Genomic DNA, 19701 nt, shown 5'->3' with positions numbered 1-19701 from the left:
TACTGCATAACTGCCGAGTGTATGAGTGTGTGTGGGAGTTTGGGGATTAAAGTCTATTGGGATAGAATGAACAAATTATGGAAACAATCTCTATATATTTTCCCTTTTCGGGGAGTATTTTTCAGATTTTCTCCATATTTGGAATATACTACAAAAACTACCAAACAAAATATCTTATTTCGCAAAATTTTATTACCATAGAAAATTTTTGCAAAATTTTATTTCTATAGAAAATTCTGTCAAAATTTTATTTCTCTATAAAATTTTTTCAAGATTTTATTTCTATAGAAAATTTTGTCAAAATTTTATTTCTATGGAAAATTTTGTCAAAAGTCAAACGGCGTAGGTTCAAATCCCAACGGAGATACATTTTTTTTTATTTTGTTACTTGTTTATTAATTTTCTATTTTTTAATTGTTTTATTAGTTTTCTATATTTTTTTTTTTGATTTTTTTTAATTGTCCAAAATTTGTACTTAAAATAGCCTGATTGCTTCTTTCTAATACTTGTCCACAAGGACTGCATCGGAAGTGGAAAAAATCATTGGGGGATCCCATAATGCGCTTTAGAAGAAATGTTTGTGCACTTGTCCAAAAGAACTGCATCGGAAGTAGAAAAAATCATTGGGGGATCCCGCGATGCGCTTTAGAAGAAATGTTTGTGGACTTGCCCAAAAGGACTGCATCGGAAGTTGACAAATCTCGATGGGGGATTCTGGGATGGGCTTCAAAAGAAATGTTTGTGGAACAACTTTTTTTGCTGGGTAATAGCTACTTCATAAATTTTCTTTATAAATAAAACTTTTCTCTATAATTAAAATTTTAACAAAATTTTCTTTAGAAACAAAATTTTTACAAAATTTTTATAACGAAATAAAATTTTAACAAAATTTTCTATATAAATAAAATTTTTACAAAATTTTCTATAGAAATAAAATTTTTACAAAATTTTCTATAGAAATAAAATTTTTACAAAATTTTCTATAGAAATAAAATTTTTACAAAATTTTGTATAGAAATAAAATTTTGACAAAATTTTCTATATAAATAAAATTTTTACAAAATTTTCTATAGAAATAAAATTTTGACAAAATTTTCTATAGAAATAAAATTTTGACAAAATTTTTATAGAAATAACATTTTGACAAAATTTTCTATAGAAATAAAATTTTGACAAAATTTGCTATAGAAATAAAATGTTGACAAAATTTTCTATAGAAATAAAATGTTGACAAAATTTTCTATAGAAATAAAATTTTGACAAAATTTTCTATAGAATAAAATTTTGACAAAATTTTCTTTATAAATAAAATTTTCTATAGAAATAAAATTTTGACAAAATTTTCTATAGAAATAAAATTTAGACAAAATTTTTTATGAAAAAAATGAGAACTTTTTTATAGAAATTAAATTTGGACACAATTTTCTAAAAAAAAATAAAATCTTGACAAAATTGTCTATAGAAATAACATTTTGACTAAATTTTCTATGGAAATATAATTTTTTACAACTTTTTTATAGAAATAACATTTTGACAAAATTATCTATAGAAATAACATTTTGACAAAAATAAATGTTCCAACAAATGTCGGCATTAATATATACTCAGATAGTGAACCTACAATAAAACCCTTGGGCTCTGTGTTCCTTAAATCAAAAAGGGCAATCAACTGTCGCAAATCTCTCAATGAGATGACTGAGCAGTACAATATTCACCTAATATGGGTGCCTGGTTGCAATCTGTATAGTGTTTTGTATGATATATAGGTTATGGAGTCAGATTCGGCCCTGCTGAACTCAGAGCCATTCTTCCTCGTTCCTCGATTTTTTGTCCCTTTTTGAATTTCTTTTTCACCCTTACAACCTAATATTTATACCAATTTCCAATGTTGTATATCGAAAGGTGATACAGTCATTTTCATTTAGTTACCTTGATTCCACTTCCCTTCACTCAATAGGGGAAACGACAGCAGCAAACACTCTTTACGTGCAAAATTTTCGAGGTATATAACAGACGAAGGATTTAAGGGGATTCTGAAATAGCTTTCATACCTCTAAAAACCACTCCCTATCACTCGCACAACCCTACTCCCGCTACCCCTACCCTTTTCAATTGTATTGCAAATTCTTGACTTTTACTCGCGATACAATTTATTTTAACATAGCACATTTATTGCTTTTGGCATATATTTTGGCAGGCTTTACTTTTACCGTAGTAATGATTGGGAAAGTTGGGGCGGGATGGGGCAAAGAAAAAATCCATGAATATCTTATTATACTTACAACTCACGAGTGTTTCTCAATCCATTTATTTTAATGGAAATGTATCGAAGAGCACATTGCCACCTGATTATAGATTTATTATCGCTACTCCTAAGGGCATGATTGGAAATGACATTTGGAATGGATTGTATGCCATATTTCTCAACGATAATGACTAAATTGCAACACTCAATATTCCACGAATTTTATCGAGGTTGTAAAAGATACATTTCGAAAAAGGTGTTAAGGTCATAAAAAATTGCATTATACCTAAATGAATGGCTAAAGCTTTACTAAATGTTTGAAATGGTCTTGTCGTATTTCTATCGATTTTATCAAAATTTTAATTCTATAGAAAATTTTTTCAAAATTTTATTTCTACAGAAAATTTTTGCAAAATTTTAATTCTATAGAAAATTTTGTCAAAATTTTATTTCTATAGAAAATTTTGTTAAAATTTTTGTTTCTATAGAAAATTTTGTCAAAATTTTTGGTTCTGTAGAAAATTTTGTCAAAATTTTTGTTTCTACAGAAAATTTTGTCAAAATTTTATTTCTATAGAAACTTTTGTTAAAATTTTATTTCTATAGAAAATTTTGTCAAAATTTTATTTCTATAGGAAATTTTGTCAAAATTTTATTTCTATAGAAAATGTTGTCAACATTTTATTCCTATCGAAAAATTTGTCCAAATTTTATTTTTATAGAAAAATTTTGTAAAAATTTTATTTCTATAGAAAATTTTGTCAAAATTTTATTTCTATAGAAAAGTTTGTCAAAATTTTATTCCTATCAAAAAATTGGTCAAAATTTTATTTCTATACAAAAAAGTTTTAAAATTTTATTTCTATAAAAAATTTTGTCAAAACTTTATTTCTATTGAAAATTTAGTCGAAATTTTATTTCTATAAAAAATTTCACCAAAATTTTATTTCTATGGAAAATATTGTCAAAATTTTATTTCTATAGAAAAGTTTGTTAAAATTTTATTTCTAAAGAACATTTTGTCAAAAATTTATTTCTATAGGAAATTTTGTCAAAATTTTATTTCTATAGAAAATGTGTCAAAATTTTATTTCTATAGAAAATGTTGTCAACATTTTATTCCTATCGAAAATTATGTCCAAATGTTATTTCTATAGAAAAATTTGTCAAAATTTTATTTCTATAAAAAATTTAGTAAAAATTTTATTTCTATAGAAAATATTGTCAACATTTTATTCCTATCAAAAAATTTTTAAAATTTTATTTCTATAAAAAATTTTGTCAAAACTTTATTTCTATAGAAAATTTAGTCGAATTTTTTTTTCTATAAAAAATTTCGTCAAAATGTTATTTCTATAGAAAATTTTGTCAAAATTTTATTTCTATAGAAAAGTTTGTTAAAATTTTATTTCTAAAGAAAATTTTGGTCAAAATTTTATTCCTATAGAAAATTTTGTTAAAATTTTATTCCTATAGAAAATTTTGTCAAAGACATCCATTGACGCTAAAAAATGTTTTCGAAGAACAATATTTAGAAAAAATCATTAAATGGTTTGTCATAAATTATGATTTATTGTTCTCAAAGAGTTCTAAAGTCTAAATTTGAAGGAAAGTATTTTTTTCGTTGGATGTAAATATAATTTTTTTTTTTTGGGAGAATGTAACTGCAACTGTCTTCAAATATTGTTGTTTTTGGCTCCCTGTTTTTCTTCTAGTTTATTTGCGAGTATAGTTGACCAACACGACGTCTTGTATTTCTTCTGGGACTTTGAATAGTACGACCTTTCATAAACATTTCCACTGCCATGGTCGAGTTCTCTGTAATGCTAAGCCTAAAATCAAAATTTACCACAGGCAATTGTATGGGCCATTTTTCACTTTGAATAGAAAAATTTTCAATAACTACTTCCAATCGCTGAAAAAAAATCAGCAAAATATTACATCACCACATAAACGGTTTAAATCTTCAATTTTTCCTACCTTTGGCCAAGGACACTTGGATGGTAGATTTTTCATAACATTTCGTATTTCCCTAAAAACTAAACTTTGCAAATTGAATTTTTTTCCAGCATTCCCTGCCATAAATTCACATCCATCCAATGTAAGATTTACCAAATTAATGAAACGACCAGCATTCTTTGTGCGAACACCGATAATTGTCCGCACTGTGCAATTTTTTAAATCAACCGCTGGTATTACAGAGCCATTCAATACCTTACGCCCACCAACATTAATTAGGGTTAGGGATACATTCTCCATCAACTGTTTATTAACCACTGTGCGAAAAGATTCGAATTCAAGAATAATGCAATGCTACAAATGATAATGAAAATTTAAATGTAAATGTAAGGGAATCAAAAAAATAAAGAGAAAATCCACTTTTGCATTACTCCCGCAATCGCCAAATATATTAAAATAATCAGGATCCTTGATACGCGCAACATTTTGCCGATTACTTCAAATTCACAACTTTCAATCTCTTAGACTAACTCAACGAATCACCAAGTCCATACTAACATCAATACCAAATAATTATGCTTGTTAAACGGACATTTGTAGATTGTAGATTGCAATTATTGCTCGAACCAAAACCAAGACCCAATATACATTTTTATAGGTTAATGGCCAAATGTATAATCCAATTGGGATCGTTATCTTCTGGTAGCAATCATTAGCATTAGTTTACTAATAGGAACGTAATATATAATATAGAATTTTTATAGATTTTTTTTTTTTGTTTTTCAAAATATATATAATAAGTTTGTCATTCCGTTTGTAACACATCGAAATATCGATTTCCGACTATATAAAGTATATATATTCTTGATCAGGGAGAAATTCTAAGACGATGTCCGTCTGTCTGTCTGTTGTAATCACGCTACAGTCTTCAATAATGAAGCAATCGTGCTGAAATGTTGCACAAACTCGTCTTTTGTCTGCAGGCAGGTCAAGTTCGAAGATGGGCTATATCGGTCCAGGTTTTGATATAGTCCCCATATAAACCGACCTCCCGATTTGGGGTCTTGGGCTTATAGAAATCGAAGTTTTTATCCAATTTGTCTGAAATTGGAAATCTAGAGGTATTTTAGGACCATAAAGAGGTGTGCCGAAAATGGTGAGTATCGGTCCATATTTTGGTATAGCCCCCATATAGACCGATTTCCCGATTTTACTTCTTGGGCTTCTAGAATCCGAAGTTTTTATCCTATTTGCCTGAAATCTAGAGGTATTTTCGGATCATAAAGAGGTGTGCCGAAAACGGCGAGTATCGGTCCATATTTTAGTATAGCCCCCATAAAAACGATCTTCCGATTTAACTCCTTGGGTTTCTAGAAACCGTAGTTTTTATTTGATTTGCCTGAAATTGTAAATATTCTGGTATTTTAGGCTCACAAACCCGTGTATCGGATTAAGTTTTTATCGGTCCATTTGGTAATGCCTCCATATAGACCGACTTCACTTCTTGAGGGTGTAGAAGGCGCACTGATCATGATAATTACTTGAAACTCAATGTAAAATTTCCAGATTTTACTTCTACAGATTTAAGATTTCAAATCAAGACGTTATTTTATAATTTTCTTGCACACTTACAAGAGATGTTAATGATTCCTCTAAAACTCAAACAAAAATGGTTCTTATAAATCCAGAATCTGATATAGTCCTCATAGATGAAATCTTTAAATTTATCTTCGGGAAGTGTCCTCCAGTCCTCAAGCCCTCCTGAAATTTCAAAGGAAACCCTAATATTTGGTTCATGGTGGTGGGTATTTAAGATTCGGCCCGGCCGAACTTAGTGCTGCATATACTTGTTGTTTTTCAAAATTTTATTTCCATAGAAAATTTCGCCAAAATTTCATTTCTATAGAAAATTTTGTCAAAATTTTATTTCTATAGAAATTTTTGTCAAAATTTTATTTCTATAAAAAATTTGTCAAAATTTTAATTCCATAGAAAATTTTCTCAAAATTTTATTTCTATTGAAAATTTTGTCAAAATTTTATTTCTATTGAAAATTTTGTAAAAATTTTATTTCTATGGGAAATTTTGTCAAAATTTTAATTCCATGGAAAATGTTCTCAACATTTTATTTCTATAGAGAATTTTATCAAAAATTTCATTTTTATAGAAAATTTTGTCAAAAATTTATTTCTATAGAAAATTTTGTCAAAAATTTATTTCTATAGAGAATTTTGTCAAAAATTTCATTTTTATAATAAATTTTGTCAAAAATTTATTTCTATAGAAATTTTGTCAAATTGTTTGTCAAAATTTTATTTCTATAGAAAATTTTGTCTAAATTTCTATAGAAATTTTTTGCAAAATTTAATTTCTATAGACATTTTTTGCAAAATTTAATTTATATAGAAAACTTTGTCAAAATTTTATTTCTATAGAAAATTTTGTCAAAATTTTATTTCTATAGAAAATTTTGTCAAAATTTCTATCGAAATTTTTTCCAAAATTGTATTTCTATAGAAAAATTGGTCAAAATGTTATTTCTATTTTGTCAAAATTTTATTTCTATAGAAAATTTTTTCAAACTATTGTTTTTATAGAAATAAAAACTTGTCACAATTTTATTTCTATAGAAAATTTTGTCAACATTTTATTTCTATAGAAAATTTTGTCAAAATTTTATTTCTATAGAATATTTTGTCAAAATTTTATTTTTATAGAAAATTTTCTCAAAATTTTATTTCTATAGAAAATTTTCCCAAAATTTTATTTCTATAGAAAATTTTGTTAAAACATTTTATTTCTATAGAAAATTTTGTCAAAATTTAATTTTTATAGAAAATTTTGTCAAAATTTTATTTCTATAGAAAATTTTATCAACATTATATTTCTATAGAAAATTTTATCAAAATTTTATTTCTATAGAATATTTTTAAAATCTTATTTCTATAGAAAATTTTGTCGAAATTTTATTCAACATTTTATTTCTATAGAATATTTTGTCAAAATTTTATTTCTATAGAAAATTTTCTCAAAATTTTATTTCTATAGAAAATTTTGACAAAATTTTATTTTTATAGAAAATTTTGCAAAATTTTATTTCGATAGAAAATTTTGTCAAAATTTTATTTTTATAGAAAATTTTGTCAAAATTTTATTTCTATAGAAAATTTTGTTAAAAAATTTTATTTCTATAGAAAATTTTGTAAAAATTTAATTTTTATAGAAAACATGGTTAAACTTGTAGCTTCAACTGGTATGCTGGCTGATCTCAAGGCTTTCGTCTGTAGCACTGTATCTAGCGCTCTAGATGGTACAGATCGACCCTAAATAAAGGTGAGCCAGGAGTGTGCTGAGGAGACATCCTGTCGTAGTTCTGAGATCAGCGTTTTGAGATCTGGTCTGTATGTTATTCCACTGAGTATCACTTGTCTATTTCAGGTTTCTTTAAGTTTGCTGTTACTTTAGCGATAATCGTTAAACTCAAATTCCTTATTAATTAAATTAGTATCTCCATTTGAATATGGCTTCGATTTTATTCCATTTCTTCTTCACCATCTTTGTTGTTAGTTTATCGATAATCTTTTCCATTCGAATATCATCGTTTTTATTTTCCATCTGTATCTCATATATCCGTTTTCTTTTATTTAGTGCATTTTTGTGTCCCATTCAATCCTTTCAGATCAGGTCTGTGTAAGCAAAGACAATCATCCTTTAACTTTTGTGATTGTCTTTACGTTGTTTTTTTTTTCTGAATATAGTATTTCTATTGAGTTTTTTGTTTTCAAATCACAATTTTTCCTTTGAAAGCTTTATTGTTTTGTTGAAAAATAGGAGGTTTAGAGATTTTCACTTCAAGTGTTTTTTTCCTGTTTTGAAAGATGAAAAAGAGGCTTTTGGGTATTGCTGTTGTTGCCAATGTATTTTGAAAGATGCACAGTGGTTTATATTTCAATAAGAAACTGGTGGGTTTCACAAATTGAATACATTTACTCTGCAGAACATTTCTTAAATTATCAAAATGACCACCGTGGTCACCAAATTGAGCACTCATACAGAAATTTTGTCAACATTTTATTTCTATAGAAAATTTTGTTAAAAGTTTATTTCTATAGAAAATTTTGTCAAAAATTTTATTTCTATCGATAATTTTGTCAAAATTTTATTTCTATCGAAAATTTTGTCAAAATTTTATTTCTATAGAAAATTTTGTCAAAATTTTATTTTTATAGAAAATTTTGTCAAAAATTTTATTTTTATAGAAAATTTTGTCAAAAATTTTATTTCTATAGAAAATTTTGTCAAAATTTTATTTCTATAGAAAATGTTGTCAAAATTTTATTTCTTTAGGAAAATTTGTCAAAAATTTTATTTTTATAGAAAATTTTGTCAAAAATTTTATTTCTATAGAAATTTTTGTCAAAATTTTATTTCTATAGAAAATTTTCTGAAAATTTTATTTCTATAGAAAATTTTGTCAAAATTTTATTTCTATAGAAAATTTTGTTAAAATTTTATTTTTATAGAAAATTTTGTCAAAATTTGATTTCTATAGAAAATTTTGTCAAAATTTTGTTTTTATAGAAAATTTTGTCAAAATTTTATTTCTATAGAAAATTTTGTCAAAATTTTATTTCTATAGAAAATTTTGTTAAAAGTTTATTTCTATAGAAAATATTGTCTATCTTTCTTTTAAAATCTTAACCACTGTACCACTATCGCAACACAAATGTCATTGTAGTCCTTTTGATGATGACAGAGATGTTTATCAGAATTTCCTGTTTCGCATCTACTTTATTTACTTAATCCACAGTCATCCTTTTCCATTTTGGATAAAGGCCTATAGTGACTATGACTTTATGTTGCGCCTTGGAGAAAAAAAAACGAGTAAATTCGATATGAGTCACTGCTTTGTTTTGGATATTATCACACTGATGATAATGGCCATGACTTTAGCCTTTCGTCCTGAATGTTTTGAGTTATTTGTTTTCGAAAACAAAGCAAATATCAACCGAAAAAAAAGATTGCCAAATGAGATTGATGTTACTTCACTAGATGGAGTCAATTGTTATACTGCTAAAGCTTTTGAAAGAATATCAACTGTCAGTATGATAAGCCAACTGAAAGGGTTCTATGCTCTTTAAGTGCTCATCATAAGGATATACGCACCGAACAAAATTTCCGTAATTTAACTTATTTTTATTAAAAAAAAAAATATTTGTTTAAATTTTATTATGTTTTGTTCGAAAATTTCCACAGTCTAATGAAATTTTCCTTGTTTTAAGTATGTCTCAAATATTTTATGAACTAAACGTGGGTAATAGTTCAATATGAACTAAAGCAAAAGAAAAATTTCAATTGCAATCAACTTCGGATTGGTATCATTTCCAAACTCCTGCGAAATCGATGTTGATAACATCGTTGTTCATAATTCAATAATAATAATGCAATTTTTATATTCCTATAAAAATTTTGTGCGAATATTCTTAAAAATTATAAGCTCACATTACTATAAAGTTTACTTTCCATATCTCCCGGATATTATATCCTTTTCTTTTCTAGCAATTGTCATATCTGCAATATCCAAAATGAAATGTTAAAAGTAAGCCTAATTTTTTCTTAGTTTACCTTTTTTCTATTTCCATTTGTGTCATGTTGAGCAATTATGATAACGACAAATATCCAACAATTTTTCCCTATTTGCCAGCACTCGTAAAAAAAGAATCTATGCAAACAGTTGTTTCAACAATTTCCTTGAAATGATTACTCTGGCTTTCATGTTTATCTGGATTTCAAGGACTCCATCCAACTAAACCAGGGAAAGCTTTGCACACGCATATACTACTAAACAAAAACTTCCAATGAAACCATTGATATGCTTATCATTGTCTCTTAAGCATCATCAGCATTGGTAGAATGTCATTCACCTATACCACTAAACAAAATGTGAGAGAGATAAAAATTACACTCTACACTCGCTCACTTAGTCCCCATTCGCATCTTATTCTCACACATTGAAATGGATTTATATTACTCTCTCACACTCACACACATTGTAATCACCAAGGGTATTGTAAAATTCGTAAGATTACCTGGATTCAATTTTTCTACCTTTCCGTACTACTGCTCGAACAATCAACAGAAATGGCATTATCTGTTATTGTTATTCGTGTTTTTTTCTGTCGTTTTGTGAGGAAGGAAAAACAACAACAAAAATCCTAATCAACTGTAATGTGAGCCACAGTATTTGGAGGCATGTTGGAAATGTTTTAGAGATTTGTAGAAGAGAAAAATCTACAAAAATAATAAACAGGGAGAATGAATACCGAAAGTAAGATGGCCTGGATCTATAGTATACTTACAATGAAAAAATTACTTAAAATGCAAGATGGTACAACCTTAATTTAAGGACACGCAATGTTAAGGATATTTTAGATATTTATAGAAAATATAAATTTTTCTCAAAATTTTATTTCTATACAAAAATTTTGTCAAAATTTTATTTCTACAGAAAATTTTATCAAAATTTTATTTCTATAGAAAATTGGGTCAAAATTTTATTTTTATAGAAAATTGTGTCAAAATTTTATTTCTATAGAAAATGTTCTCAAAATTTTATTTCTATAGAAAATTTTCTCAAAATTTTATTTCTATAGAAAATTTTCTCAAAATTTCATTTCTGTACAAAAATTTTGTCAAAATTTTATTTCTATAGAAAATTTTGTCAAAATTTTATTTTTATAGAAAATTTTGTCAAAATTTTATTTCTATAGAAAATTTTGTCAACATTTTATTTCTATAGAAAATTTTGTCAAAATTTTATTTCTATAGAAAATTTTGTCAAAATTTTATTTCTATAGAAAATTTTGTCAAAATTTTATTTCTATAGAAAATTTTGTCAAAATTTTATTTCTATAGAAAATATTGTCAAAATTTTATTTCTATAGAAAATTTTGTCAAAATTTTATTTCTATAGAAAATTTTGTCAAAATTTTATTTCGATAGAAAATTTTGTCAAAATTGTATTTCTATAGAAAATTTTGTCAAAATGTTATTTCTATAGAAAATTTTCTCAAAATTTTATGTCTATAGAAAATTTTCTCAAAATTGTATGTCTGTGGAAAATTTTATTTCTATAGAAAATTTTGTCAAAATTTTATTTCTATAGAAACTTTTCTCAAAATTTTATTTCTATAGAAAATTTTCTCAAAATTTTATTTCTATAGAAAATTTTGTCAAAATTTTATTATTATAGCAAATCTTGTCAAAATTTTATTTCTATAGAAAATTTTGTCAAAATTTTATTTCTATAGAAAATTTTGTCAAAATTTTATTTCTATAGAAAATTTTGTCAAAATTTTATTTCTATAGAAAATTTTGTCAAAATTTTATTTCTATAGAAAATTTTGTCAAAATTTTATTTCTATAGAAAATTTTGTCAAAATTTTATTTCTATAGAAAATTTTGTCAAAATTTTATTTCTATAGAAAATTTTGTCAAAATTTTATTTCTATAGAAAATTTTGTCAAAATTTTATTTCTATTGAAAACTTTGTCAAAATTTTATTTCTATAGAAAATTTTGTTTCTGTAGAAAATTTTGTCAAAATTGTATTTCTATAGAAAATTTTGTCAAAATTGTATTTCTATAGAAAATTTTGACAAAATTTTATTTCTGTAGAAAATTTTGTCAAAATTTTATTTCTATAGAAAATTTTGTCAAAATGTTGTTTCTATAGCAAAATTTTGTCAAAATTGTATTTCTATAGAAAATTTTGAAAAAATTTTATTTCTATAGAAAATTTTGTCAAAATTTTATTTCTATAGAAAATTTTGTCAAAATTTTTCTTCTATAGAAAATTTTGTCAAAATTTTATTTCTATAGAAAATTTTGTCAAAATTTTATTTCTATAGAAAATTTTGTCAAAATTTTATTTCTATAGAAAATTTTGTCAAAATTTTATTTCTATAGAAAATTTTGTCAAAATTTTATTTCTATAGAAAATTTTCTCAAAATTTTATTTCTATAGAAAATTTTGTCAAAATTTTATTTTTATAGAAAACTTTGTCAAAGTTTTATTTCTATAGAAAATTTTGTCAAAATTTTATTTTTATAGAAAATTTTGTCAAAATTTTGTTTCTATAGAAAATTTTGTTTCTGTAGAAAATTTTGTCAACATTGTATTTCTATAGAAAATTTTGTCAAAATTGTATTTCTATAGAAAATTTTGACAAAATTTTATTTCTGTAGAAAATTTTGTCAAAATTTTATTTCTGTAGAAAATTTTGTCAAAATGTTGTTTCTATAGCAAAATTTTGTCAAAATTGTATTTCTATAGAAAATTTTGAAAAAATTTTCTTTCTATAGAAAATTTTGTCAAAATTTTATTTCTATAGAAAATTTTGTCAAAATGTTATTTCTATAGAAAATTTTCTCAAAATTTTACTTAAATGGAAAATTTTGTCAAAATTTTATTTCTATAGAAAACTTTCTCAAAATTTTATTTCTATAGAAAATTTTCTCAAAATTCTATTTCTATAGAAAATTTCGTCAAAATTTTATTTCTATAAAATTTGTTTTTTTTTTTTAATTTGAAGTATAAGTGCATTATAATATAAATTCTATAAAGCCTAAATATAAAGCTTGATAACATTTTCAAATGCCTCTTTTAATCTTATATAGAATATGATTGTCTCACACACTGCCTTTTCACAAACTTTCACTCTCAAAAAATTTCTATCTCTCACTCTCATTTTCGAAACATTGTGCATGACTTCCTTCAAAGTAAACAATTGCCATTGTAAGAAAAATACAAACAAATGCTACAACTGAAGACAAGCAAACAGCTAGTCAGTCGAAAGGACCAAATGGACAGGATATACCGGTAAAGAAGGAACAATAACGACCAAGAAATATTTGTTGTACCAACAAGGATTCAAGGATATTTTCTCTGTTTATTTCAGTGCTTTATTGTCTTTAAGAGATAATGTTTATATTACAAAAGATTTGCTTTTAATTAAATTACATTATATTTCTTTTGTTGTTTCTTTTGTTGTTGTTTTTTTTTATTGTGTCTCCATCTGAGGCAGATATAAAGGTTTTTTTCTCGATCCAAATTTAGGAACTTTTGTGTTATCCTCGTGTTCTAGGTCAGAAATCAACTAAGAAGTTTTGGGGTAATTTTCAAAGAAATCACAGTAATATGGCAAATGCAAACGAGCTACCCCCAATTTCTTTGGTATTGCAATATATAAAGATAATGTATTATCCAAGACCCATAGGGCAAGACATTATGCAAAATATTACATCAAATAAACCATATTTATCAAACAGTACACCTACGCTACAGACATTTCCCTTGATCAATGATTTGCGGAAAAAGACGAGACAGATATCTTGGAATCATCCTCATCACACGCTAAATATAGCACAGAGAAACACATCTTCAAACCTTCAAAATTTTGTCTAGTGAAGGAAGAAGAGTTAAATTTTGACAAAATTTTCTATAGAAATAAAATCTTGACAAAATTTTCTATAGAAATGAAATTTTGACAAAATTTTCTATAGAAATAAAATCTTGAAAAAATGTTATTTTGAAAATATTTGCTATAGAAATAAACTTTCGACAAAATTTTCCAAAAAAATAAAATTTTGACAAAATTTTCTATAGAAATAAAATTTTGACAAAATATTTCTATAGAATTAAACTTTTGAAAATATTTGCTATAGAAATAAAATTTTGACAAAATTTTCCAAAAAAATAAAATTTTGACTAAATTTTCTATAGAAATAAAATTTTAACAAATTTTTCTATAGAAATAAAATTATAACAAAATTTTCTATAGAAATAAAGTTTTGACAAAAATTTCTATAGAAATAAAATTTTGACAAAATTTTCTATAGAAATAAAATTTTACAATAAATTTTATAGAAATAAAATTTTGACAAAATTTTTGCTATAGAAATAAAATTTAAAAAAAAAAATACTATAAAAGTAAAAGTTTGACAAAATTTTCTATAGAAATAAACTTTTATAACAAAAAATTTTATAGAAATAAAATTTTGAGAAAATTTTCTAAAGAAATAAAATTTTATAATAAATTTTATAGAAATAAAATTTTCACAAAATTTTCTATAGCAATAAAATTTTGAAAAAATTTTCTATAGAAATAAAATTTTGACAAAATTTTCTATAGAAATAACATTTTGACAAAATTTTCTATAGAAATAAAATTTTGACAAAATTTTCTATAGAAATAAAATTTTGACATTTTCTATAGAAATAAAATTTTGACAAAATTTTCTACAGAAATAACATTTTGACAAAATTTTCTATAGAAATAACATTTTGACAAAATTTTCGATAGAAATAATATTTTGACAAAATTTTCTATATAAATAAAATTTTGACTAAATTTTCTATAGAAATAAAATTTTATCAAAATTTTCTATAGAAATAAACTTTTGCCAAAATTTTCTATAGAAATAAAATTTTGACAATATTTTCTATAGAATTAAACTTTTGAAAATATTTGCTATAGAAATAAAATTTTGACAAAATTTTCCAAAAAAATAAAATTTGACTAAATTTTCTATAGAAATAATATTTTGACACAATTTCTTAAAGAAATAAAATTTTGACAAAATTTCTATGGAAATAAAATTTTTTATAGAAATAAAATTTTGAGAAAATTTTCTATAGAAATAAAATTTTGACAAAATTTTCTATAGAATTAAACTTTTGCAAATATTTGCTATAGAAATAAAATTTTGACAAAATTTTCCAAAAAAAATTTTTTTTGACTAAATTTTCTATAGAAATAAAATTTTGACAAATTTTTCTATAGAAATAAAATTATGACAAAATTTTCTATGGAAATAAAATTTTGACTAAAATTTCTATAGAAATAAAATTTTGACAGAATTTTCTATAGAAATAAAATTGTACAATAAATTTTATAGAAATAAAATTTTGACAAAATTTTTGCTATAATTTTGACAAAATTTTCTATAGAAATAAACTTTTATAAAAAAAAAAAAATTATAGAAATAAAATTTTGAGAAAATTTTCTAAAGAAATAAAATTTTATAATAAATTTTATAGCAATAAAATTTTCACAAAATTTTCTATAGCAATAAAATTTTGAAAAAATGTTCTATAGAAATAAAATTTCGACAAAATTTTCTATAGAAATAAAATTTTGACAAAATTTTCTATAGAAATAAAATTTTGACAAAATTTTCTCTAGAAACAAAATTTTGACAAAATTTTCTATAGAATTAAACTTTTGAAAATATTTGCTATAGAAATAAAATTTTGACAAAATTTTCCAAAAAATAAAAGTTTGACTAAATTTTCTATAGAAATAATATTTTGACACAATTTCTTAAAGAAATAAAATTTTGACAAAATTTCTTAAAGAAAAAAAATTTTGACAAAATTTTCTCTAGAAATACAATTTTAACAAAATTTTCTATAAAAATAAACTTTTGACAAAATTTTCTATAGAAATAAAATTTTACAAAAATGTGCTATAAAAATAAACTTGTGACAAAATTTTCTATAGAAATAAAATTTTATAATAAAATTTCTATAGAAATAAAATTTTGACAAAATTTTCTATAAAAATAAACTTTTGACAACATTTTCTATAGAAATAAAATTTTAACAAAGGTTTCTATAGAAATAAAATTTTGACAAAATTTTCTATAGAAATAAACTTTTATAAAAATTTTTATAGAAATAAGATTTCAAAAAAGTTTCTATAGCAATAAAATTTTGACAAAATTTTCTATAGATATAACATTTTGAGAAAATTTTCTCTACAACTAAAATTTTGCCAAAATTTTCTATAGAAATAACTTTTTGACAAAACTTTCTATAGAAATAAAATTTTATAATAAATTTTATTTATAGAAATAAACTTTTGACAAAATTTTCTGTAGAAATAAAATTTTGACAAAATTTTCTAGAGAAATAAAATTTTGACAAATTTTCGAGAACATTTTCTCTCTGTTGGGTTAAGCTACCCTAGTAGTTTATCCAACGCATGATTTTATGTATGTTTATCAAATTTATTTGGCATGTTTTTAATTTGGTATATTTGTGGTAAAATTTTCTTAAAATTTTGGTAGATTATTTTTCCGGTGTAGGGAACCATATCATTGAATTTGTGGCAGTGCCTTGAAATATGCCATAGTAATGGTTAAAAAAAAATTGCAAATGGAAGTTATGGTTATGACATTGTCCTTCATTCATTTCATTATGCATTGTTTTAATTTTCTATAGAAACAATGGCCCCCAATGAAAGAATGAAAAGGAAATTCAAGATGATAACTGATAGCAATATAATTCATTATAAGAATTAAAGTTTTTTGAGTAAATCCAAGAAATTAAACGAGAAAGAGCATTATTTTTGTTGGTATATTTAAAACATTTATAATAATAGATGGCCTTATTATATAAATATGCATAAATATGATATTATAACAGAAATAATGAGTAAAAAATCATTATTTTTTAATGGCTATCCGAAGTAAAGGAAGCTATACATTCGGCCATTTTTGTGTCTATAGCCAATATTGACATACATTCGTGTTTTAAATGCAGAAAGCCAAGTTCAAAGATGGGCTATATTCAATTTTTATATAGTCACTATATATTTTAATTTTAAAAGGTTAAAGTGGCAGACTGATTTGTTTCAGGTGTACTGAATAGACTCAGTTCACTGTGATATTTCAATTTTAGAATTGACAAATATTAAAAAGTCAGTTGTATCAACAAAGTATAACGTTATTCAAGGTTTAACTGTCTATTTAAGTCCAAAATGGAATTATAAATACCGCATGTTCGTAACAAACAGTCCATAGACCAACAATATCAAAGAAAAACTTAACACCATCGTTTATCTCATTTCCCAGAAATGCAAAGAAAATAAATATCCTTAATAGTTTGCTTTTTAAATACACACACACACCTACCCCATATCCATGGGGTTTATGGATTTCGTTAGTTGCAATATGTATTCAACATTTCTGGGAAAATAAAATTTAATTTCGTCTTACGTTAGTATTGTTTGTACTCGTGTTATGGAAAATAATACCCAAGAGATATGCTATGTCAAGTGTAATTAGAAATGTTGTAATACAAATGAAAATTTGTTGCTTACAACAAATGTTTCTAGAGAGAGAGAGAGAGAGACAAACAAAATTCTATGAACTAGTGCTCTTCGTAATAAAATATGTTTAGTTATTTTTTTTTTGTGCTTGTGAAGCATTTAATTTTATTTCCTCCCCAAGGTAGGCTAGATACTGTGTATTTTTTTTCAGCCTGAAAGTATACCTTAATGTTTTTTGGTATCAGTTTTTAAACATTTTTTAGTGTTTATTTGGGAGCTGAAAAAATATTTTGAATTTAATTACCATATATATTAGATAGCTTGAGGTTTTGTTTGTTTTAGTTAATTTTAGAAAAAAAAACAAAACAAACTATGAAGTCAAATATTAATTAATTTAAAAAATTAATTTCTCTGTAACCACCAGTTACCTGAAATTTGTAACTGTATATATTAATAGTGGTGACAAATAAATTTGTCACCACTATTAATAAATACAATTAAAAAACTACCCAATATAGAATTTTCTAAAATGGAGAGTTTTCTTAATTTCCTACTGAATTCCTTGAAACTGAGATAAAAATGTATACAATATAAAGGCTAGATCGATGCAAAAAATGATTCTTATGGCATTTTCGATTCGCAAAAAATATATTGCCTTGGTGTTACCCTACTTTTTCCCTCATTGCTTTTTACCCCCAATGATAGTGGCATTCCAAAGTTATTGTTAATTCATAATATTGTGCGGGATGCAGGATCCAAACTCTATGGCAGTGTCCTTCATATTTTCCATGCAATTTCGAGAATGTTGCACCTTTTTTCCCAATCGAAATCGCCATTAGATAAGTATATATGGGGTCTGGAATCACTATTTCCCATAAGCAAATTTTCTAAATCTATCTAAATCCATAAACCTGATTGTTTCTCTTTAACTTAAAAAAAATATTTAATTAATATTAAAATATTTTTTTTCTATTTATTTCAATCCCAATATTTATTTCACTTCATTTATTTATAGAGCCAAGACAAACTCGTATACCAAAGTTTACTCCACTCACTTAGACTCCCTGAAGTATGCTTTAAAAGTTCACTGCAACTATTATTCTTTCATTCATTCATTTCATTTCATTTTTTGTTTTAATTTAGTTTTCCAATTAATTTTGCTTTCAGCATTTTAATGCTTCATGAGTTGTGTTAGCAACTTTTGTAACACATGTTTAATACGAGTCATTAACAGCGAGTCATTTGTGCAACAGACAGACAAATATGCAGAATAACTAGAAGGAAGGGTTTCCACCGCAGGGACTAGTGAGTGGAGCAGCTGGTTAGGACGTGATCCCATTGTACTAGCATTACAGCTACTAGCTGTTTTGCACCAGGCCATATTAAAATAAAAGAAAATGATGCTTGTAATGAATTCAGTTAACATTCAGTGAGCAATTTCTTATAGCCTTGCATATACGAATATACCGCGTAGCATTTTTTTTTTGCGGGTGGCACATATCAGCATTTTCAGTTAGGATTATAATATCCTAGCGGCAGGCATTGTGTAAGTGTTGAGTATAATTAAAAATTTACTTAAATTCCGAAAAATTTAATTAAATTAAATTAATGGAATTGAATTGAAATAAAATGAAATGAAATTCATTAAATTAAACTAAATAAATAAAATTTTGAGAAATTTTCCAATAGAAAGAAAATTTTGACAAAATTTTCTATAGAAATAAAATTTTGAGAAAATTTTCTATTGAAACAAAATTTTGACAAAATTTTCTCTAGGAATCGAATTTTTACAAAATTTTCTATAGAAATACAATTTTTACAAAATTTTCTATAGAAATAAAATTTTCAAAAAATTTTCTATAGAAATAAAATTTTAACAACATTTTTTATAGAGATAAAATTTTGACAAAATTTATCTATAGAAATAAAATTTTGACATTTTCTATAGAAATAAAATTTTGACATTTTCTATAGAAATAAAATTTTGAGAAAATTTTCTATAGAAATAAAATTTTGACAAAAGTTTCTATAGAGCAAATTTTAGAACCCAAACCTTACATCGGTTGTGCAGATGATTAAAACTCCATGGAGATTTCTTATAAATCCGCTCATATCACTATCTCTGCATACAGACTACAGGAAATGCGTTTGTTTTAAGCGTAAGTTACACAAAGTGTTTAACATTTTAATGCGCTTACAATTACTTTTGTAGCCGTGTTAAAGTAGAAGGTGAAGCGGGGCCATGAAAGTAACTAAAAGTAAAAACGAAGGCTTAAACAAAAAAAAAACAGCAGCCAAGGAAAAACATAAAAGCCTCATAAGCGAAAGCGGGGGAGGAAGCCACTATATTTTCTATCTTATAGGGAAAAAGTCCTTGTGATAG

The 19701-nt window shown here is 24.4% G+C and overlaps 1 protein-coding gene across 1 annotated transcript in view; it reads right to left on the bottom strand.

The window, feature by feature from the left end:
* The window catches only part of LOC142233815 (vacuolar protein sorting-associated protein 26C), a 100737-nt gene that overhangs the window by 17016 nt on the left and 64020 nt on the right, over positions 1 to 19701 (bottom strand). The gene's annotated exons all lie outside the window — the stretch shown is intronic.

This window comes from Haematobia irritans, chromosome 4 (genome assembly GCF_050003625.1).
Source record: "Haematobia irritans isolate KBUSLIRL chromosome 4, ASM5000362v1, whole genome shotgun sequence".
NCBI classification, from domain to species: domain Eukaryota; kingdom Metazoa; phylum Arthropoda; class Insecta; order Diptera; family Muscidae; genus Haematobia; species Haematobia irritans.
This window is presented reverse-complemented; position numbering and strand designations above follow the sequence as displayed.